We start from the raw sequence: 24,368 nt of genomic DNA on the forward strand, positions 1-24,368 counted from the left end.
TGGCCAGCCAGGTCACGCACACTGGCTGGCCAAAAGGCACATGCATAGCTTGTGACCAGTCAGGCATGTATTTTCAGGTAAAGACAGGATCTAGGAAGGCAAAAATGATAATGTGTATTTAGGAGAAAAGATCAGGTCACATGATGAAGAACTGAAAATACGGAAATATAGCCCCCAGGAGGAAAAGGGAGTCAATGGTCGCTGCAGCAAGACCATAAAAAACCACAGGATATGTTTGTAGGAAATCATACTCTGGAAGTCCATTGCTCATGGAACAACTTATTTCATTTTGGCAGGTAGTGCTTGAATCTACTGACTGTCTCACTTGAGACCTACTGTGGTTTTTTTGCTGGCACCCTTATCCTTTGTAATTCTAACACAGGACTTAAGTGTTGACTTCAAATCCTGCACAGATCCACTGACGTCTTTTCCTTTTACAGAACTTACAGTCAGAGAAAGGAGCCCTACTGCACAGAAGATTTGAATAGATGGATAAGTACCAGTGAAAGTATTTGCATAAGGAAAAGAATTATATTTTATAACTCAACATGAGAAGCATAGATTACTTTGCACATACTTATTAAGATTAGTCCATAAGAATTCATTACTGGCATCTTACTGGAGAAATTAGTTATTTCTTTCTCAGTCAAAGATAACACATAAAACTTTGTTTGTACAGCAGACAATTAAGATGGAGGTTATTTCCTAACACTAATGAAAGTTCTCCCTTAGAACCATTGCAAATTTCTATGGACCTCTAACCTGTCATTTTCTTCTGTTTGGTTCATTGTATTTTGCAACAAAGAAAACTGTACCCGGCTGTGCACAGAAAAAGAAAAACCCTTTTTCAGACAAAAGAAGCAAAGCTCTTTTGTTACAAAAAATAGCACAACTTCAGAAAAGATATTTCCTAATAGAGATCACTTGGCTATTTGACTGTTTTCAGCATGCAGAGGGTTAAGCCCAGCTGAGAATGCCAGACATACCTGTATTCATTCCATTTTGAATAAAGTGACAAATTCCTATTCTTGGTCACTGGAGCACAAAATTAGCCCTGTGCTTCAGTGAAAGGTCAACATGGGAAGAAATAAACAGGAGGTGAGAGGTCATGACCTGTGTATAGAACAGCAAAAAATGTCTGAATAAAAAAAAAGTTAATTCTACTGTATATTGTACTTTTCATATAGTCAGGTCCCATTGGAAATGTAAAGCAGTCCTAGAGTGTTGTTCTGGAAAACTGAAGAATGAAATGTGTTTATATTTATTTATACTGCTATTTTTGTACAGGCCCTATTGGTTTGGTCTATTTGAAATATCTCCTGTATATGCATATTTACTGATATGATCCAGGACCCAATAGATCTAGGAGGGGTTTAACTGATCAGGCCCAGAGGACTCTTTCACTGTCCATGTCTTTTGGTTGCATCTTCAATGATTACTAAAGACCTACAGACCCCTGGAAAATGCTCAGGAAAAGATCCAGTCACCAGTGGGAATGTGAGTCTGAGTCAGACATTGAAGGCATTGAAAAGAGGCAACAAAAATAGTGTTTAGCTCTACTGCTCACGTTTGTACTCAGTCTCTGGCACTGATGGACGAAACACTAATCCCATCTGATGCTGGATATCAGTTCTGTCTAGTCATGGGGTAGGAAAGCAATTGCCATCTTGTGTGTCCTGGGTAGAGGTAGTGGAGGTGTGAGCAGCAGTAGCAAACAGCAGATCTCAGAAAGTAAATAAAAGAATATTTTACTCAGTCAGAGCTGGTGTTCAGTGACACACCTCATGCACTGGGAGCTGTCGCTGTGGAGAAGACAGCAAAGCTTCCTCAGAGCTGAACTCTTCCAGAAGAGACTGCTAGTATCAGCATCCTGCGGATACCGCTCAAATCACTTCTCAAGTATCCTGCAGACACGGGTTTGGGGAGGATATCAATGTCCACTTCTTTGGAATTTTGATTGCTGATTAAAAATTAAAGCATTACCGAAACAAGGCCTCTCTATGTGCATATGGTTGACAGAAGGGCCAGCTAGGAAAGAACAGCTCTGCCAGAAATAGTTGTCTCTTTAAAAACCAATACAAAATCAAGGTGTTGAACCAAAGAACACCTCCATGGACAATGCAGTATTAATTTGTAGAGTATTTGGCTTTGTAAAAAGAAAACATTCAAGAAGGTGGAAGATTCATTGTTCAATCTGCAATACTGGGCAAAAAGATATTTTTTTCTTTTCGTCTCTTGAAACGTGTCTGGGATGGTTTTTATGAAATAAGTCTTCATCATAAAATGACAATTCACTGCAACCAAAACTCTAAGCAGTAAAAGACTGATTTTGACTAATTTGCTGTTTCACAAAAAAATTAGGAACAAATGGAACTGAAATGATTGAAACAACCTGTTTCACGGTTTTGAAATTCAAAATTCCCTTTTTCATTTGAAGCTACTCTTTGTTTAACAAGGTAAGAGTACTTACATGAGAGAAGGGAAAAATTATGACGACAAAAAATTTTGAAGATACTGAAATGTATATCAACTTACTCAGCTCCCTTCCAAAAGTTTGGATTTTTATTTACAAAATATATTCATCATAGTATCAGAAAATGCCTGCAGAAGGGGAAATCACATCCTGCCCAGCTCCAGTTGTGACATTTTCTAAATGCACCTGAATATGATGACCTTACAGAATTAGGATGCAGCAAATACCTTGAGTAAGCTATGTGTCTTCATATTTCATTGTACGGGCTTACCCAAGGAGATTACAACTAAGCTTTCAAAAACATGTAATCAGGATTTTTTTTCTATTTCTTTATTGCTTTAGTTTTATTTTTCTCATTTTTGTTTTGTGTCTTACCAATGCTTTGCTAATTTGATCATGTTCTTTTATTCTGAAATGGATATTTGCCTTCTGTTTGCTTTATTTTCCTTTCTAGGGCTTGCTTGTGTTTTTGGCTTAATATGTCTCATATTAGCAGCAGAGTTTTATAGTGTTATGCCAGTTGGCACTTCATATTTCAGCAGGTTGAAGAGCAGTATGAGGTCTTGTGTGGAAAATACCCACCCAAATTAATGAGTTACAGTCCTTTAGCAACTGTTTGTACCTATTAGCTACTATACATCAGGAAATAGAATGGTTCTGATGAACCAGTGATGACTATCCAGTGGTTCCCGAACAATATGAGCCAAGTTAATTCCTGTTGCAGTTCAGAGAAGACAGTAGCTATCCCAGCCAGACATATGTCAAAACCAAGCAAAAATAGATGGTTGAATTTTGCATTACTACTTAATATTAATTCTGTTTGCATGCTGTGGTGAGGTATATTGGTCTTTTGAAATCAAGCTATAGTATTTATTCTGATGTTAGTGGAAACAAAAACAATCATCTCATTTCTTCCCATTTCTGCATGGCAAGTACAGGTAAATGCAAGTAACGTGTAGATCATGCTATATGCCAAGAAGCGCATATGATCCAATAGAATTCTTCAGTGAGATTCAAATAAATGAATTTCTCTGGGCAAGAAAGAAGATATAGGCTTGTATATTTTCTGTATGTTGAAGTTGTCTGACTCTGTTTCTATCAAGGCTGTTTTGCTATGGCTGCAGAGTGGATGACTCCATGTCTATGTGACACCAATGCTCAGAGCATAGTGAATAGACTGATGTTCATTTTTTACAAGACTGAGATGATGGAAACAGAGTAGAGGAAGAAACAACCAGAATAATTGTTTGCATCTAGGATGACATGCCTAGTTCAGAAATCCTGGTGTCCATTTGTACATGGAACTGAGATCTCTCCAGGATGCTGAGGCAGTGGCTTAGTGGCAACTTCTTTTCTCTTTTCCTGTCAGCAATTGAAAAAACTTTCTCTAAAGCAGACTTTGGTATGGTTGCCCATGACTTGACTCTTGGAAACTGAAATATTCTCTCCTTTGCTGTATCTTGACACTACTGAAACCACAGAAAATGGAGGAGGCAGTTGGTTTTTCCAATAAACTTTCACGCCAAGAGCTTATAATGCTTCTTCAGACCTTTTGTGGTACAACACAGATCAGTTCTCAGCATTTTAATGAGATTCCTGTTGTATGGCAGTTCTTACCTAGAAGGAGGTTAATAGTGTCTTACCATACCAAGGACAGCGGTGCTTTTGTCAGGGACCAAACTGTGACTAATGATTGGCATCAGAGAGGAGTGCAGCTGCAATGCTGTGTGGCTTGAGCTACTTCTCAGCCCCGTGAGAGAGGACGGGCTGCATTGGGGCTGCAGTTCCTCCAGCACACCCCTTCCTTACATCTCTGTTGCATATGCATAGCAGTGAATTCAAGCCTATCCCTACATGAAGGGTTTCTCTTTGCTGAAAGGGTATCAAAATAAGGTATTAGATAAGAACAAATCCTGAAATCATGAGTTAGTTGTTCTTCTGTCTGCATTCAACAGGCTGACAGTTGTTCATCACTGAAATCCTGGAATAAGGTCACGTTGTGTAAATAAAACAGTATTCTTTGCTTCAGTCATATTGATGCGTGACTGATTTCATTGAGCCTTGAAAGGAGATGGGTATAAGGGGAAGAATAAGGTTGTAGGAAGGCTCTAGAGTAATTTTCCAGTGGTGTGTTGTGGGTAGTAACATTCAGATAATACTCTTTTGCCCTGTGTTCATATGGCCAAAGGTCTATTACTCTGAAGACGTCACCAATTTCTTTGAATTTAACATACAGACTCAAATCTTTTCTTTTCTTTTTTTTTTTTTTTTTTTTAGTGGACTAGTAATTTCATATATAGGGAAAGAAAATTTAGTTTTAACAGTAAATTTAAGTTTTACTGAAGTTAACTAGAAAAAAGGAGGCAAAGTTCACTGCACTGATTGAACTGACATGTTTTGTGTCACCCTTCTACACTGATGTTCAATGCTTAATGTTGTTTAAATGTTAGTATTTTTACTATATTGATTTAACAGTTATTTATTACAAATCTTTCCGGATTTGGAGGGACAGAAAGACTGTAAAATACCATAAAAAATGAGACAATAATAAATGAAATGTAAAATTTATACTGCAAGAACATTTTTTACTATTAATTTTATGCATTATTTACACTAATAGTAAAATATACTGATTGTATCAAACTGGAAGTGTTGATACACAAGGAGCTGCTTTTAACAAAGGTAAAGGTATTAATTATCAATTAGCAGAAATTGCTTCTAATAAGACTGGGGGAGGGGCAGAGAAAAACTGATCAGGAAAAGCTGACACTTACAATGTTTTTTAAATTACCAGTATTTTTTCTTTTTTTTTACATCTGCCTTGGATGATATGAAAAAAGGTGTCAGGAACATAATTACTAAATACATCTAAGATACAAACTCTTTTGTTGTTCTTTTAATCATTTGAGGGAAGAATATTAATTCCTTGGAAGATTTTTGCCCTTTTCTACAAATAACAAGTAAAATTAACTAACAGCTCAATTATTTCGTTAATGAGGTAGCTCCCCTCCCCACTGGCATGAATTCAGTTTAATTTTTTTCTTCAAATGTCTTCTATTCTACTATCAATCAAATATCTTTTCAGTGCATAATCAGGAAATCCTAATAGAAGGAAAAACAAGTTGGAGCTGATGTCAACTACAGTGGCTTACTTATAACCACTGCCTGTCATACTTGCAGCCATACTAGTGATTACAGGTTGACTAAGGAACTGGAAAAGTAAGTACTTTCAAAGTAAGGTAGTAATAGAGGAGCCAAAGTTGAGGACTTTAATGAATATTTAATCATTTATTCTATGTAAGTTAATTACACCACATTTTAATGCATTGTCCTATCCCAGCTGTGTCTTTAATGAACTCTGCTTCATAGCTTTTAAGAAAATCCACACACTAAATTTTCCAAAATGATGCCTTAAGTTATCTTCTTCATTCACGTTAAGCACTTTAATGAGTGTCTTCGTTTTCAGAAGTGGTCTTGCCACTGACTTGAAGGAGAAAAAGCAGTGTTACATGATTTGAGTGGCAATCACACACTAGCAGCAATAATTAGCCAATAGTTGGTGTGAATAGTTCACAAGCAATCGACAGACTGAAATTGTTTGCTTAAACTATTTTATGAGTACTTGGAAATAAGAAATGTGACACAGATACAACAAAAAAATCAGAAACAATGTAGAGATAAATTAAAAAGCTGTGCTCACTAACTAGCTTATTCACAGTATTTTGATTGTCCATAACTAATGTCAAACAGTGCCTAAGATTGAATTTGTTCTCTGAAGGAAAATGACTTCAAAATGAAGTTGACAGGTATATTTTGCACTAGTTCTGTATCCTGAGAAACGCATACATATATAATTTCCTGAAGCATGTGCTGGAATGATCCTGTCTGCAAGTGAGGTATGTATGGATGATGATGGCACAGTCAACATCTAGGAAAAACAATCGCAACATACTGACAAGAAAAAGGTTAAGAAATGGTGGTCAGTGCTGCTGTCTAGACATTAAGAAGCATCTGAACATGTATCTCCTGCAAAAGTAGGCAAATTACAACTAATAGGGTCAGATTCTTGCCATTTGTTTTAGTTTTTTCTTGAACTGCCCAGCATTGCTGGGCTCTGGCAACTCAGGTTAAAATACCCTTGTTCAGAACCAAAGGAACAGAAATACTGAGCTGGGTGATAGCCGAGTATTTATGTCACTGCTGCTTACTGTACTGAACTTTAAAAATAGCAGACCAGAACCCTACAATTTATTGAGTAAAAGGCAATAGTTGCAAATTAACAATATTCTACTCTGCACATCTGTTAAAACTAATAATGACAAAAAATGCGTGGTCTTTGCTGTCTAAAAGACACTAAAGACTAGAGCTTACTGAAAATTTCCAACTTCCATTTTCAATCACATTCTAATAGTTTTGTAAAACTTTCTATGATGTCATCTATTTTTCAGCAAAGAAATCGATAGGAAAAATTAGAAAAAAATATTTTTGTCTTCTGAGCTGAATTGTTCGTTTGGTCTTTAACAAACTGCTGTCTCATTTTTCTTGTGATTTTTTTTTCTTCCTCATTTCTTCCATTGGAAAAGAACAGAAAGAAAAAGCATTGCTGGGATTTTCTTTGCATTTTTACCCAGTTTTCTTACTGTTTTTCTACTTTACAATAAAACAGTAAATAGAGACATTAAAAGGAAGAAGATAATAAATAACTTTTCAGTTAAAAACAGAAAGAGAGCAAAATTTTCAGTTAATCTTGAACATTTCATTGAATTTACAATTGAAGCCATAATTTTTTATTTGGATTCTAAGACAGTCCTTTTCCTGATACTGGTTCTCCTGGGGTTATGTGGTATTAAGTCAAAAGAGTCAACTAGGTCTGAAGGTCTCCAGCTCCTTCCAGAAATTATTTCTCCAGAACATTTACCTTAACATTCCCCTTTCTCTGGAAATAGATTCAGGACTGAGTAGTTAACCATTAAATTCTCATCCATGGAAAAAAAAAATACAGGAAATTTGTCTTTATGCAGGAAGGAAACGAATGTGACAAACAAACAAACCAACAAATGCTTCATGGTTCACATCCAATATCTCTGCAAATCCATTTATCCAAGAAGAAGAAAACTAATTCATATTAGACATCTTGGCCTGAAACTGTCTAAATACATCCTATATCTAATGACGAGATACTGTGTTTGTCCCTGCTGAAAAAGATCTTTCTGTACATCATACCTTTGTTCCAAAGAAATGCTCATTACCCTAACTTTATCTTGGAATAAAAAGTTTGAGAAAATATTTCACTTCTTGTGATTCTGTCATATAGTGGTTCATCATCTGAGGAAAACAAGAAAGAGAAGGATTATGTGTATATTTCAACTATTTTCTGGAAATCAGATCAAGCACACACCTTGTAAAATAAGGAATGAGGACTAGTCATTTTGTAAGTAACCTTTATCAGAGATTTTTGTGATATGATAAAAATTAATATCTCTCATTTAATTATTCTCTTAAAATCTGTTTTGTATGTAAAAAAAATTGAATTAGTATAATGAAAATAATAGTATGGATTATTTATGGTATGCACATGGAGCCAGTTCTTCTTGGTAGGAGGCCCACAAACAAGTACAAACCCCGTTATAGCATAACAATATCCTATTTTACAGCTGAAACAAGTCAGGCTTCTTGTATTTGTAGATGCACTAGCACGGTTTATGCATTTCAGTGGTAATACCATGCATGCAAAACAATATGTTAAAAATAGCAAGAATTACTTTTTTGCATGATTCAGTAACCACAAATAAGCCATCATTACTGGCAAAATGAATCAACCAGCCTCTGGCCACAAACTTCAAGGGACATATCAGCAGGTAAAATCCACCCTACCTAACATAAAGGCGCCTGTCTTTCACCCATAGTGAAAACATATACACTATGAAAAGAAAGTATCTGGACCTCTTGCTGTGGGACCTGTCTTCTGATGATCCAATAGCCTAAACTTTAAAACCCCTCTAAAGAAAACCTTAAGATGAAAGCATAGTCTTTTACCTTGTTTCTCTGAATACATGCAAAGTTATTGAAAACACTTATGCACAATTTTATTATATATTCATTGCAGGGAAAATAATAACTGGAAAAAGCTTCAAGCTCAACTCCACCATGTATTTTAATAGCATTTACCTCTATGAATTTTAAAATGAAGAAAGCTTGAGGAAATTCATGGCCATTAGGCATGATGGCAGGCTATCTGTAAAAATGTTTTTGAAACAATTGGAAATTAGTGCTTTTCCTAAAAATTGAGTCTGATATGTATTTCTTTCAACAACATGTCATATGGAAACTCTTTATTTCTCAGAGTAGCTTTCAGAGGTCTTTAGCCTAAACCACTGATGAAAGGATACATTGAAGACAAGTGCAAATTCTTTAATAGACATGACATAGTTTCGTATTTGTGATGAGATTAAACTCATAATTTTTTCTGCATTAAGATTTTGGGGATTAGTCCTGTTTTCATGTTGAATTTTCACACTGTCTATCAATGACCTGTGAATAACATTTTGAATAAAGTGTAACTGCAGTTTAGGAAGACTTTTGTACTTTTTGTTTTACTCATGCAGGATATGTAGCTTGATAAAAATAAGTAGCGCTGGTAGTGATAAATAACAATAAACAGTCATGGTCATTATTCATCATACCCATGATTTAGTATTAGGATACTGAAGCATAGATTCAGAAAAAAAATATTTTTAGGTAGATAACATACAAATTGATTGTAGATGTTCATGATCTTTCTTACTGTAAAGTCATGCAGCTCTGCTGAACTGTGAAACTTTACTCCAGAAGATAGTTTGGCCCAATCCATACAGAATATCTTAATAGCTTTAAAAGTGGCCTCCAAAGAGAGGGAAAAAATGTGGTTACTCTTTCCACTTCTGAGGCAAAAATCTGCAACATGGTAGGGTTTTTTTCCTTATTCTTCTTTCCCTTCTAAAAAATTATGGAAAGATGAGAGACTCCTTCACATAAACAAGAAATAAGGTAAGGTTAGGTGCAGATAGGCAGGGACAGAATGTTAATAATGTGGAGCTGTGGACTTGGAGTATAGTCATTCCTCTTCTGATTGAAGATGAGGTGCCAGAGGTTATTTGTTACGGTGCTCTTTCATAGCCATAATGAAAGCGAGAGATAAAAATATATATACATTAGTAGGAGCAATGACTGGAATGCATTAATGAAGGAGAGGTGATTGACCTAAGAGGTATAATAGATAGTCTCTGTTTTCCCTAAAAGAGGCTAGATTTTGATAACTTAGTAAATTGTTGTCTAGGTAAAATTATATGCAAAACCTGTGTGCCCTCAAGTGTGTGATTAATATATTCATAGGGACTGTAAAAACACATGGGACTAGAAGGATGGCAAAAATTAGGCATCTATGACCCTACAGTGTGTCTCCGTACTAGAATGTTTTCAAAACTATGAGATCATCTGAATGCTTCACGTAAAGACATTTTATGTTGTTCCAAAAACAGCCTTGGGTTTTTTTTTTTGAGCAGTACTGGAAATATACTTTTATAATAAGCAATATCAAACAGATGTGATGGGAAACATACTGGAGGCATCGGATCCAGAAGCATCTAAGATGGATGACAGTCCAGTGAAATGGGATTCCTTCCCCTCTCTCCTCCTAGCTTGTCTCCTCCTCACCCCCATGCAAAATGAATCAAGGGATTGTTTGTTGAAATTTTCCTATTGTATATTGTTGTCTCAGTGAATTGAGGCATCAGTAACTGAGGAATCATAGAAGTGAATTCCATTCAGGCTAAAAAGAATAAAATTCTGAGCTTATCAACTTTAACAGTTTATCAGGAGCTGATAAAGGACAAAATTGGCCCATAAACCAGCACTATACTAGGGAATGCATTGGATCTAGGATTGCGTTCTGAGTAAATCGTTTTTGTGTCTCAGTGTCCTGCATGCGAGTAAGTTCGAGATGACAGTAATACCTTTTCTCTATCCATTGCTGGAACCAGAACTATCAATGTATACGCTACCTTTGCAGCATGAATGAACTCATACCACTATCCAATATTGACATAGGCTCTTGGATACCAAAATATTTTTACTACTATTTCTACTGCCATCAGCAGGACTATCCATAAGTATTTATAACAGAGCAATAGTGCTAGACTGTGCTGTAAGAATTCATGTCTAGTAAATCATCAGTGAGACCCCAAGGAATTATGACATACTATAGTGCAACTTGTAGACTATAGTCCTTGAGAATGGCCTCAGCTTATCACACATACTTGTTGCTATAGGCAGAACTCCTCCAGATGTGGGTGCTTTCCAGGGGTCTCTAGAAAAAGTAGAATTCAATAGTTTAAAATTCATTGTGGGTAAGGCCTTTCTAAGTGTCATATAAAAACTAGGGATAAAAATTCCAAAGGAACTCAGCTGAATGTCGGACCCAGCATGTAGTCGATAAGGCTCAGTTATTCAGTACTGACACAGCATGGCAAAGCTATGAAGACATTGCTCATTTCAGCTTCTGTTGCCAAGGTTGGGTGCTTGACAACTCAATCAACAAAGGATGAAAATGGAAGAAGAAATCTGAATCACTGTCTTCTGATGAGAAAGATATTCAGAATGATTCCTTTGTTCCTTCCTTTCAATAGGAGGCTGTAGGGAAAGGATTAAGGAACGCCAATGTGGTGCCCTAGCAAAACACAGGTCAATATGCAGTGGCATCAGCAATGGCAGCAATGACCATGCTCTCTTCCCAGGAGAAATTTGGCCACTTCAGACACCTCTCTTTCGTCTCCTCCATGTAATCTTTCTACAATTATTCTCCTCCTGCATATTCCTTCCTCTACCTTAGTCTACCAAATACCCACCTACAGAGTGCATATTTTCCATGTGCCGAGTAAGCAACCCTTCTCTTAGGCAGCGATTTTCTCACTCAGCACTTCCTCCTCAAATTCTTTTGGTGTCAGGCTCCCACCCACCTCAGTGACTGAAGATAACTATCATCCTGCTATTCAAATCAATGCAAGTAGATACATACCCTTTTTCCCTTGTTTTCTCACATTTTGGTCTTAACTGGTTGGGACAGGAGAATAAAGACAAGCAAGTAGCACTGGGCCCATTGCCCTTCAAAGTGAGCTCAGCTGCCTCAGTAATGAACTTGTATGTGCATCTTCTGCCCAGTGAAACATCTGATTAACTCTTTTTGGAAGCAAATGGCATCCATATATGTTGAATGATCTTTATTTCTACTTGAAAAAGTATGACCCATCATACTTGCGAAAATAAAGCTGGGTTTCTCAGATGGGGCAGACATTCATCATTCAATCTGATCCTATTACAGTGCAAAAAAGGCTGAGACCCCTTAAGCTGCTTCCAGTACAGAAGCTGTGGGGATTATTGCCAGAGGAGACAGTTGTGTAAACCGGTATGGAGGAGATGTTAAACTGGCCCTGTAGAAAGCTTGGTCCGTTCTGGTGTGAAGTAGTTTCTAGTTCCCATTAAGTGAGACGTGTGTAGGCCCCTGTCGCACAATTTTCCATTAATGCTTTCTAGGTTGCCTACCAACATAATAAAGACTCACCACATTTGTAAGCCCAGAGTTGAAATTTTCATTAGCTATCAACTGACAGTCCTCCAAAATCCACTTTTATCTATGTGTAGCCACAGTCGACTGAAAGTAGATTCGGGCTGTCCTATGTAATAAATCATTGCAGGGCATGAATTTGACTTTGCTTTTCCATTATAGACCATACTGTCATCTTGCTCCTACTTATTTTAAATTCTATGTCTACCACTTACTTAAATGGAGATGATACTTTAAATTTATACTTATATACACATTAGCACAATCCAATCTGCTAATTTTTGTGCTTCTTCACTTCTCTGGCCCATGGTCTGGCCAACTACAGTGTACTGATGATGGTATTGGAAGTTGGAAAACTACCTGTTTTGCCATTTCAAGCTTTATATGGGAATAAGTGCAACTATCGGAGCCACTACTTACACTGCAGTATTATTTTTATTTGTACCATTATGCAGGAGTTGCTACTCTTGTGGAACCGTTTAAGAAAAGGCCACACATTTCATATGATAACTGCAATGCCCTAGGCACAAAATGGCAGAGTTAAGGGTGCTTTAATGTTTCCTTAACATTACTTCAGCATATTCAGACCCCAAGCATTATTTTCTAATCAAATGCAACACTGCAGAACATGAGAGTGTTTGTGCTTTCCTTCTATCAGTCAATGCACAAACTGAGAACATTCAAGTCCTGTTTTCAAACACAAATGCATTAGTGGGAAATAGGAGCTGATTGCTCTGCTGTCCTGTGAAGCCATCAAAAGCTGATGAAGTATTTTTCAGTCATCCACAGAGCTGACATGCTCTGGATCCCAGTGCATTAAATAAATCTAATTATGACACTTTAATAAAATTTGTTAAAGGCATTTATTTGAGGCCAAAGTCTGGAAGCAACACAGAACATGTTCCAACAATAAAGCTCCTACACCTGGATGTTAACCTCTTCAATGCCTATGGACATATGGCTTCAGTCCAGAAAAGCAGCACCTGTAGTTCTCTGTGAATGTCTGCCATACGTCCTCATATTGCAGAGAAGTTAAATATGACACATTTAGAAAGTAGGGAAGCACACTGACTCCAAACATGCAGTTTACTGGTGCTGCAAGATCAGCGAGCCAGTAGAGATAGGACAAAAAATGTTCACTCGCAGCTTGCTAGATTAGAGAACAGAGTTTGGATTCAGCCTGTTCATGTCTTTTATGATTCGCCATTCTCAAATACTTATGTGAGCAAAGCTATGTTCCTACAAACATCCACAAACAGCAGATTTGAGCACTTGCCAGATGAATATAATCAGAAAACAAAACCTGTTTTCTGATAAAATGGCATTCATTTTGGGAGAAAGCAGTAGCTTGTAAAGAACAGACCATCAATATGGGAACAGATATAACACCATGTGACTGGTCACAACACTCAGCTAGCAAATCCTAACTACTGAATGATCAACTAAATGCTTCTGCTTTGAATTGTCCAAGGCTTAAGTGAGCTGTCTGCAAATGAGGAGCAAGAATGAAGCTATGGTCTTCCCTGTGTTGTTCCTCAGGAAAGGAATTCTGTGAAATACTCTTAAACTCGATAAGGGTTCAGCCAGTGGAATCCTGGATTGTCTTACAGAAAAATAAAATTGTCCCTTGCGTCTAAATTACTTTGACAGAGTTTATTTTAATTAAGTAGATGTCATGCCACAAACACATAACAATTCTGAGATTTGAAAATATGGGGGTACAAGGTGGGGGATTTATATGGCAACAGATTTTTCCTATCTTACTCAGTGCTAGAGGGAATTGAAATTTAGAAAATTAATATGCAATTAAAAATCCGACACAAAATGTAAAGAAAAATATTTTTATTGTGCTTTTCCTGTGCCAATATCACAAAGTAATTACACAAATGCTTAGTGAATTTCACTGACCTGCTGCTTTACAGAAAGCACTGTGACAATTTACCAGCAACAATTAACAGCTTTAAATTTGTTTAATTCTATTTATGAGTAAAAGATGCCATCCATAGGGCTATTTTTTCAGTCTTTCATAGATCAGTGTTTTCTTCTGTTTCCATTTCAGATGGACATTGCTGTACCTTTAAGTACAAAATATATATATATATTAATATTCTCCAAAAAACGCGAAGCCTTGTTTGCAATCAATGCATATTCCCCTTTTGTGTAAGAATAACAGATGTTGATAGAAATAGCCATTGGGTTTGTAAAGAACCCATTTCATGTGTCAGAATAGTTGTGCCTCTTCTAGATGAAATGTCAAAAGCAGGCAGATATCTCAATGTGAAATGACCTTAAGAAAAACCCGACCTCGCCAAAGATGACCTTTTTCCAGCAAGAAACATTAAAATTACAACCATATTGATGCTTCAGCTTCAAAAACAATATGTATTTCTTTTTTAGTATTTTTCTGTCTTGGCATCCTACGTATTTTAAATATAGACGTACTGTAGTCCACTTTATACTGTTTCTGTTGAGCTGATTTATGGTCACAGGCTTGTTTTATAAATGTATTCATACACAGGGACATGCATAACAATATATTCATAAATATAGATATACATACAGATACATACATAAATATAATTATATACATTCATAAAGGATCAAACAAAATTATCCTAATTTCTCAAGGGGCCTAACATTTTTTTGTCTCCATATTACATTAGTAGAATGTATTACTTACTGTAACTGAATTAAATCTTTTCACAGTATCTTCCTTTTCTGAATTTTTAACAAATCCCCATGGCCTCACTTTCTTCAAGGAAAATGTATGTCTTATCAAAGTGTTAATCAAACTGAAGTGTCCAAGGTTCTTATAAAGTAGCATCTGAGAAGTATTCCCATATAATAATGTATGTGTGTGCATGTGCCACAGCTGATTAGTGGCATGCAGTTTTTCCTTTAAACTCAGAAAACAAAAAACAAAACCCAAAAAGATCCGTTGCTAAGGACTGGAGATGTAAAATTTCTCTTTTTGTGAGTGACGCAGAATCTCAGTCTCAACTTTTGTTCTAAAGTTCATAGTGATCTGAAATTAAAGGCTGAAGTTCCTATACACCGGAGATCTTCAGGAAGGCACCAGATGTTCTGAAAGTTCTCATCTGTGTGTAGGATGATTAATGAAGTACACAGGGGTTTTGGAGGTCAACAGTGTTAAAAGTTTATCCAAATTCTGCCCATATAAACCAAACTTTTCTCACAGCCCCTCCTTAGATGATCCATAGCTTCAACTGCCTCGTTCCCCAGTTCCCTCTTTCCCTACCCACAATGTGTGCTCCTTCCTTCCAGATACTGTTCCCACCTCTCTGGAAGACACTCTGTTGACTGAAGTAGTGGGGAGTACTCAACATATCCTCTCAAAAACTGTGCTGGGAAAGGACAAACACAATCTCAGGAGATGTTTTGTGAGATGGTTACAGAATAACCTTCTTTTTGTCCCTTTTTCCTCTCTTTCCTTCCATCTCCTGGCAGAGATACAGAAGAAGGAAAGTTGCCTCAACTCCTCTCTGTTTAGGTGATTTTTCTTGCCCTTATTTCTCATTTTTCTTCCATCTCCAGCCCATTTCAAAAAACCCATCTCTTCTGAAATCATTAAACCAAATTGCTAAAATGCCTACAAATTAAGCTTTGTTTTCTCAGATTTGGTTCTGAGCAGGCACTGCTACACACAGATTTTATCTTGCTGTATTTACTTTGGGGTCTTAGTGAACTGTCATTATATCTCATACTGCCTATGTTACTACATTGAGAAACCATCAATAACTGCTAAACTTGATTTTCTCAATGTAATGCATAGTGTCTGCTTTGGTAGCTTTCATTTCTCTCAGTCCCTTAACCTGACATAGAAAGCATCTTTTATTGTCTTAAAAGATGGGAAAAAAAATTGCTGCCAAAATTTATATTTTATTGTTCCTCTGTATCCTTGAAAGTCTTCACGGTACTCAGGTATTTAGTTCTTTCATTAAGACACATTCAGGTAACACACTTGTTTTGATTGGAATGTCCTTAGCAAATAATTAATTCAGCATATCAGAGTAGAGTTTGTTCCAAAATGTTTGTTACTGTGAGAATTTGGACCTCTCAGTGAATAATCAAACACAGAATATATTAGAACAAATTAGAGGCCTCTGGCCGGGAGAGAACAGGTGAGCTGTAAGGAGCCGGGGGGAGCCTGGCCAGAGAGGAAGATGGAGATAGGAGATAGCCACAGCAAGAAGCTTGAGGCTACACTAGCTTCTTTGCAGAATCATTTTGTTTTGTTTTCTGCCTGGTTTCATCTCTCTGATTGGATAATAGGCTCTTTTCTTAAAAAAAGAGTGGGAATTCAAGGGAATCTCAAGAGGACAGTGAGACATTTCTATTGCAAACTTTAATGTGCTAAAATCACATGGTACAAGTACATATGTCTCTGTGTCTTTATTCACCAGATCCTCGTTACCTTTAGCTGACCACTTCCTTACTACTCTTGTCATTACTGACTTGCATTTCACCAACATAAGTGATGGCCTGATCTGGTTAGGTTGTTCAGGAAGCCTTTCTGCTTTTAAATGATGCCTTTTTAGCCTCAATAAAGCCCTGTACTTCTCTGCTTAACCATAGTTTTATTCTCACCATTTTACTTTGTTTTTGTTCTCAATGATACACAAACCATCTGTGCCTCTAACACAATGTTCTTGAATAGCCTCCAGGCTGTTTCTGTGGTTTTAAAGTTTTTTACTTTGCCCTTCAGCCTGCTGTTAACCATTTTCCTCATAGTTTTAAAATCTGCCCTTTTAAAGTTTGTCACTTTGTTAATCCTGGGGGGAATTGCCTTCTATTATGATACAAAACCCAATTGTCCAATGATTGCTGTTACCCAATGGAGCTCAATTTTATAGAATTAGAAAGCCCTTGAACTTAAGATACTTAAAATAAATTAAGCCCATATTTAGGGCTCAATCCAGTTTGATGAAGACTGAATCTAAATTTCCATGGACTTTGTGATCACTCAAGAGCTCACAGAAAATGCGCACTTGCTACCAGTAACAAGCTTTTGCCTTTCATATCAACCCCAGCATCTCAATAATGTGATTAGACTAAAGGAGTACTAACTGTCAAATTATTACAACATTTAGCCCAGAACTTGAGAGGTTTGAGTTCAGTTTTGTATCCTGACAGAGCTTCTTTGCGTGACCTTGAGCAAGCAACTTTGTGGCTGTATATTCAGCGTGACACCACTTATCTGAGTGAGGTGACTCCTGAAGTGAACCTTAACATGCCCCCCTGACTTTGCTCCTCATTGTCATCTGAAGCTAGCCTCAGCTTATGCCAGCTCAGTTTGCCTACAAAATCCAGACACCCCGTCAGTAAGCAACATCTAGACCTTACCATGAAGGACCATGGGAAGCACTGTAAGGACTGTTTTCTGCTCATCGTCAGCCCCATGAGCACATGGCAAGAACAAAAGCCACAGCTGGAGGCTGTCAAACCAGACCCAAAATAAAGTGGCATATAGGAAACTGTGTATTCAGATACAAGTCTTTGCTGTCCTTCTCCCTTAGGGAGAACAATTTGGGTTTAACTCCAAACTGGCTTTGACAGCTGCAGAGGTGAGGTGGTCATGGAGGCCGCTCACTTCAGGACAGCAGAGAAACAGCCTCTGCTGTGGACTGGCGACAGCGGCAGCGCCCTGACCCTCCAGGAAGTGTGAGTTCTCTGCAGGAACAGAAGTCATAAAAGTCTTGCTAACACAGGGGACTCCTCATCTGTTGGTAGCACGTAAACTGCTCCCCAATTTTTTTTCATGGTACAAATGCATTGCTTCAGTGAATCATGTTGTAATGTGCTATGAGCAACTGAACGCTACAGTAATTAACCCTTCCCTTTCCTATTGTCTCCAAGTTTTGAAATTTGTAACAGCAGGTTTTGTAACTTTCTCCCTATTTTCTGTGGATATCTTACAGTCCTTCTTTTTTCCTTTGGCAGACTAGCTGGGTTAGGACACAGTGATGCTTCTAATTATTACTCTGCTTAGCTCAGGAATGAGTTGACTAAGGTAGTAGATTTAAGCAGGAGCACTTCCCTACAAATCCCACTCAGGTGTCCTATAAAGGGCAACAGGGACATGTACATGTGTGTGAACAACAGTTACCATCATAAATAAAGATTTCCTGATCAGATTTAGGATAAATAGATCCTGCTAGTTCTTCTTTGCCATTCAGCAGTAAGTAACAGTAAGATCCAAGGTGTAAGTAGGAGGAAGCTGATTTGCAAAGCCACCTGAGTATCCCTGGCAGACACAGGGATGTGAAGGGGGAGGTGCAGGTGTGCACAGTTGAGCAGTGACCCCAGAATGTATAGAAAATTCACCACTATTGCATGATAAAGCATAAGCCATTTGTGTCCTCAAAATCATGTTATGTGTCTGGGATAAGGCAGCAAGCACCTGTATTTTAACAGCTATCTTTATTTAAGCAGAAGACAGAAGAGAGGGCTAGAAAGAGAGAGTTGAGGTGACAGGAGGAGAGTTAGCTTCATTGTACAGGAATGCTGACAGAGACAGTCTGCCTCTGTTTTAGTCCCTGGAGAAAGTGCATGTGGACGCACTTGATCCAATTTTCAGCTATAAATCAGTATCAATCAATCCACTGTAGTCAATCCGTTTGTCATTTTTACTTGCTTTTGGTAGTTACCAGGGAAATTGGCTCAGTTTTCTTCTGAAAGTTCTTTGCATAAACCTTCCTTCCTATAAAAGTGTGTCTGTGTTGGAGAGAAACAGAGTAACTGGGCATGAAATACAGAGAGAAAAAAAAGGAAGGGAAAGGAAGAAGGAAAGATTAAAAGCTAAGGAGAAAAAAAAAGAAGAAAATAAATAAACTAGAGGCAAATACAAAAGAAGAGGTGTTTCCCAGAATCTTTTGGCCTTGTTATGATTGCAGCCACAACAAAGAAATCTGTAGATCCTTTTGGCTTGATATGCAGAGACAAATCCCATCCACTCCCAAGCAGCTGTTGTAATGATGTCCAGAATTTACTGGGGGATGGCAGCCAGGGATGAAGGGAATGTTATCCAGAAAGGAAAGATGGGATAGAAAAGAGAGAAAGAAGGGAAAGAGAACGTAAATGCCATTAACTGAGAAGGGAAAACGGCAACCAAAGATAAAAAAGAGGAGAGAATACAGTTGTTATAGCCAATTCAGTATCATCATCTTTCCCAAACCCATATATAAATGTGTGTGCACTCTCGCGTACATCCTCTGTGTGTGTATGTGTGCACACGCATAGTTTTCTACCTAGCTCTCTAATGCTGCTCTAGGATGAGAGAAGAAAGGAAAACTATGGTTAAATAGCCGTTTTCCGGTGATTTCTAGTGATTTCCAGCAATTTCCCTGTTTGATTTTATGCTAACTATTCTGACTAGATTAAAGGATTGCATAGGTAATATGTGAAGAAGAGACAGTGCTCTTGAGATCTGGAGAAGCAAATGTTTAAGAGTATGTGAGAGAAAAAGAAGGGTAAAAGAGGAAGAAAATGGTAGGTGTGATGTCAAGAGCAGGTGGAAAGAGGATTTGTACTCCTTTTTTAAAGGAAGATGATCATTCACAGGATTGAACAGTGTGTTTCAGCTACTTTTCTATGCAAAATTCTGAAGAAAGCAAACAATGCCTTAATGTTCAACAGAAATCCTCTGAAAGGGCAGAGTTGTTGTGCTGCCATACCCCAAAGTATCACCTTGTGTTGTTTCTGTCTGTTTCTCTTCCAGCACTGGACCTACTGTAGGTCTGTGTAAGCAAACCAAGTTATAAATATGAAAATATTTGTATTCCACACTACTGTCCTCTTCTGCGCTATGAAACCAAGTTAGAAATCGCTGGATATCTGCAGGTCCTGGCACAGTGAGTCATTAGTGTCAGAAGAAGAAGTTGATATTGAAAGAAGAAGCAGCAATATTGTCACATGCTGGAGGAAGAATTGACAAAACAACTGAAAAGGCAAGAGAAGAAGACTCTGAACATAGCACATACATTCTTAGAGCATCACCACATTATTTGTATCACATCATGCCTTTCTCCTGCAGTTTTATATATTAATGCTTCCTTAGGTCGGGATTTTTAATCTGTTCTGCTCCATTGCACAGTTAAATCCACCCTGAACTCTTGAGAGTATCTCTGTTTTCCTTAATGTCTAGTGTAATTCTCCATTTCCTTGAGACATAGCCAAACTTCTTCTCTAGCCTGTAGCAAAGGATCATTTCATCCAACTGATTTATATTTTCCCACCCTGACTCTGTAGTCAGTTATATCAGACCTCTTTGGCCAAGCTGTCTCATTTTTAGTTTTAAGGTGCTGATGTCAATGCAAAGACATTTTTATATTTTTATTTTATAGCTAATAGTGAAGATGTTATTAGCCCCTTTTAGGTGAAACTCTGAGGACCTCTGTTCTCCACTCTGAGGCTCAGGTGCTAGTGATGTGACCTTGGGTAAATTATTTAACTTCTCTGGATTCTAGACTGGATTTTTATATTTCAGGGTAACTCAGAAGCTACTCCAGTGAAATCTGCGGAATTTCAGCACCAAGAAATAAATTTGACTGGGAGAGACTTGCTCCCTTGTACTCCAGTTTTCATCCCCAAAGTGGGTGTCATCATTGTTTCCTTCTATGTTTAATTTGTTTATAAAACATTGAAATCCTTCTGGGAAAATTATTCTGCTGGTATAAATTTTTCTATATCTTATTGTTTCTGGAAAGCCATTTCCCTGCCCCGTATGGTTTCCTAATAACAATGTCCTGGAAAGTTGGCACAATTCAAAACAGTGTCCTGATACCATCTTAATGTCAGTGCCTGAGAGTTTCCTTAACAACAATGCTCAGAATGAGAGCAATGCATTCAATACATTGAACTCTTCAGTACTCTGTGATTGCATATTAATGCATCATATGAGATCCACGCTGGGGCACATCAGATTCATCTTCTGTCATGCCCCCTCATCCACTAGTAGCCAATCTTCAACACTTACAAAGAAATGAAAAATTAATAACATTGCCTTGCATTTATTAACTGTATTATGACATGATGGAGTGAAAATACCTTCCTGTTTTCATGGAAGTAGAGAAGTAAGTGCTCTAGCTGGTAGGACTTTGAAAATAAGAGCAAAAGTGGTGGTTTCATTGCTTAATCCTAAACAATTTTTTATGGGAAAAGATTTCCTTCATTTCATCAGAGTGGTGCAGTGACAGTCACATACACAGAACTGGAAGGTGGGGTTAGATTTGATTAGTTGAGGGAGAAAGGTTACTCTAAATTTTCAGTGATAATGTGGAAACAAGCTTGTGTGGTGGACATAGTCAACCATAAAGCTCATTGAGATTGCACATGAACTTCTGTTCTCTTTTCTGGAATAGTAGTAAATTTTTCAATTATACCAAAATAAAGGACAAAAAAAAAAAAAAAAGGGTGCTGGAAAATATTTGGAAGATTTGATTTAATTTATTTTCTCTCACATGAAGCCACTGAAAGACCCTCTGAAATTATAAAGTGAACAGCTAGGAGCTGGGTGGTTTTCTTTTTTTTTTTTTTTTTTTTTTTTTTTTTTTTTTCTTTCTCTTTTTTTTTTGTTTGGTGTTTTTTTTTCCTAAAGATGCCTAAATTATATCCAAGGAAAGCCAAGCTACATTTAAAAAAAAAAAAATGTGAACAGCAGCCTTTCAAATTTATTCAAACTAATGAGCTAGTCTAAATTTTGAGAATACTAATTCACAGAAGTCAGTTCTGTGGTGGGAGAAACACAACAAGGTTGTCACAGCCTGTGAACAAAGTGAATTGGTTATATGACTGACAGTAAAGATTTCTTTTAACATCAGTAAAAGGAGGCTGAAGTGACAGGTAAGAGGACAGATGCAGAATTCTGCAGCACTCTGAGAGTTTGTGTACTATCACTAAGGGACAAGTTGACTTGATACCAACTTAATAGGCTCAGCAGGGGCTAACGACAAAGGGATGGAGACTGTGAATGGGTGTAATAGGGCATCTATACTGTATCAACATAAGCATGAAAACTATCTAGCTGGTTTTGGCTGAGGAAATTAATCACATTACCTTTAAAGTCAACCTTGTCTTTTAATCTAGGACCTGCTCAGTATACAATATTTCACAGGAAACATGTACATAATTTTAGTCACTTTTACTCATCTCAGAAATGAATTTAGCATCATCACAAGGCAGCTTAAATTCAACATCATCTCTGAGGAAATGAAATACTGGAGCAAAACTATAAATGGGAATCTTAAAACCAAAGGGGTATAAGCAGGCATACAGCATTTAACCTGTTGTATAATCTGCTAGCAACGATGCTTGCATAAGAAAAGGCGAAGCCTCCACCCTTGTGCATGGCAGCTCCAGTCTAATGAGCCTTTAAGACAGTGTTGGCTACTGCATTCAGCACCAGATGAATTAAGACGGGAGATGTCTTACCATCAGAAATAATTCTACAGTGGGAAGAAATCCTGCTGTGCTGAAAGTTGACCTCTTGGACAAACACGCTGTAATAAAAAGTGCTATTTGCTACGAGCGCATTGGGAGTGTTAAATCATCAAACTAAAGTACCCCAGGCTCTGACAGTAAAATTTTCATTCAAAGAAGGACTCAGCTTCACAACACAATAAATTATATATGACTAGGACATATAAAACATTTAAAGATATACAGAAATTCACTGTATTTGTGTTCAGTAGACGAGTTCAGCTCTTGAAGTACTTTTTTATGTCAATCTTGCCTATTCAGATGAAGGAGGGGGAGTCTTTTTCTCAAAACAAGTAGAAGCAAAGTGAACTGGCCATTTTCCACCAAATGTCTGAATTTAATTACTGTATGGGGGTTTATTGTGTATGGTGTGCAATTGTGTGTGGAGACTGTGGATGGTATGCACCTATATGGGGAGATTTCATTGCTCATTGTAATAAAAAATGAAAGATGTCCAGAAATCTTTAGGAAAATATTGTAATAAAAATATAATCATAGTGGCGCACAGGGTTTGGGGTGTTACTGAGTGGGATATGTAGAAGGAAATGATTCCTCAGTAGCTGTCACATGAACCCAGTGTCCTCCTAGTGAAGCGACTTTAGGCATAAATGCCAAGGGGAGCAGACTGTTGGACTCACTAAACAGTCACACAACCACTGTCCTCACCATAGACCAAAAAAAACCATACTTGATGCTGCTTCCACCATACGTGAAAAAAAAAAATCAGGTTATCTGATGCAGCAGCTTTGGGGAAAAGTTTCCCTTCACCCCACTGACAGCAGCAGGTACCAGACCCCCCATCATGCTGGCATGGGCAGAAATAATTGCTGCTGAAAAGCCTTGAATTTGCAGGGAAATTAGGAGAAAAAGGTGAGGAAATAAAGAGATCCAAATCAGGTAAGGATCAGAAATAAAGTAAATGTAGGAGAGGAAAAACTGTTTGTTTGGGGCCAGTTCTCCACACACTAGCAAAACTTTCCTGGAGAAAAACCAAAAAGATTTGGACAATAGACTCTTTTAGAGCATAGACGAGATCATGACTTGATTATAAATCAAGGGCGAGGTCCCTCTTCATTGCAAGTTCATGCATGGCATGTCTACATAAGAAAAGGCAGAGGAAACTTCTAGCCATCTTACGTCACATGAGCCAGAGGCAGCTAGGACCACAGTGTGCTTTTCTGTGCAGGACACACTTGCTATCGTGTTCCCAGCTGGAAATGTACCCAAACAAAAATGTTCAGATACACTCTGGGCCTCTCCGCTGGAAGCAGGGAAATAGAGTAAAATGGCTTTGTAGGGTTAATGTCCAGGATACAATTTTTTAGTAACATATGGAATATATATGGAAAGTACCAAAAAATAAAGTAAAAAGCCAGGAAATATATTCAGAGCATAAGCTCTTTCATAGCAAGCAATGAGTTTTCCCCTGTGACTGTACTGTGCCCCACACAATCATATGCAGCTTTAGATCATATAGAAACCAGTCTAATAGACACTAACACATAATCATTGTCTAGCCTACCTAAGCCCATCAACTACCTCACAGGATTAATTTACATTAGCCTGAAATGTAATTTATAGCTAGGATTTTAAAAGGGGCCTGTGAGTGTAAGGGTGTGTCTGCAGAAACAGTCTTTTATCAGCGTCCTGGTCTATTTTTCCATGTAGACAAACCCTCAGGTGCTCACAAACCACTGACTTTCAGCTCCCTTAGGCTCTTTTGAAAATTTTGGTTTTCTGTTTAATCCTCTCTATGTGTTATAATTATATTCAGTATATTATCTATTAAGTGCCATTAAT

This window comes from Platalea leucorodia (assembly GCF_965183815.1).
Source record: "Platalea leucorodia genome assembly, chromosome: 7".
Taxonomy (NCBI): domain Eukaryota; kingdom Metazoa; phylum Chordata; class Aves; order Pelecaniformes; family Threskiornithidae; genus Platalea; species Platalea leucorodia.